This window comes from Tenrec ecaudatus, chromosome 7 (assembly GCF_050624435.1).
Source record: "Tenrec ecaudatus isolate mTenEca1 chromosome 7, mTenEca1.hap1, whole genome shotgun sequence".
Classification (NCBI taxonomy): Eukaryota; Metazoa; Chordata; class Mammalia; order Afrosoricida; family Tenrecidae; genus Tenrec; species Tenrec ecaudatus.
The window spans coordinates 149673263-149674241 of NC_134536.1; positions in this window are offsets into that span (position 1 = coordinate 149673263).

The window sequence follows — 979 nt, forward strand, 5'->3', positions numbered from 1 at the left end:
AATGAACTGTTCTTCCTTTTCCGGGAAGTCTCGAGTAAATTCTGAAAAGAAGAAAATAAACATCCTCTATATGCCAATAAAACCATTCAAATGAAAAAGTAAACGAAATTAAGCATCTTCGTCTTCACCGGAACTGAATATTTGGCCTTGTTTTCCTTTGGATGCCTAGTGGCACTGACACTAGCCATGATATGTGAAACTACTCTCTCAGGATGTCACCCTGTGCTTACCCTATCAGAGGTACAGAGGCATCTGCCCCCTGATTCATTGCCAGCGAGCTTGCTGTAAAAGGCAATGCTAAATACTCAGGAGGCACCGGTGGATTTCCATAAGGGAGACCTCGGTTTGAGTCCCAGCCAATGCACCTCACATACCATCACTCCCCGTCTGTCAGTGGAAGCTTGCGCGTAGCTATGATACTGAGCAGGCTTCAGTGGGGTTTCCACATGAAATCAGACTAGGGCAAAAAGCTTGGCGATCCATTTCTGACAAGCAGCTAATGAAAAGCCAATGGATCACAGTGTTTGAACTGAAGCCCATTATGGTGATGGTGCTGGATTAGGTCATGCTTTTTTTCCTGGCCCGTGGGATCACCCTGAGGGAGAGGTGGGTGGTGGTGGTGGGTGCTGGCTGGCTTAATGGCTGCTCTCCACACTAGCTAGTTCTGAGTGCCGACTTCCTGGAGGGAAAAAACCAGGTATGAAATAATCCATATATTTGTTACATGAAGATTTGGTTAGTTTTATAGGCACACCTCCCTCTGAGCCCATGGTCTAAACTTTAGGCCACGGTCTAAATATTTGCTTTTCAAAAGACAGCATCATGTTGTTTTGGGAGATATCTTTCTGTCTTGTTCAGCAAGTAAATAAAGCTCCCTTCCTTGGCTCGAACATTTTATGCATGACCCATTTTGACTACAGAGAGTCAAATGACCCTCTTGTTGAGATGTATATGTCACCTCCACTGTTTAGGGAGTAGA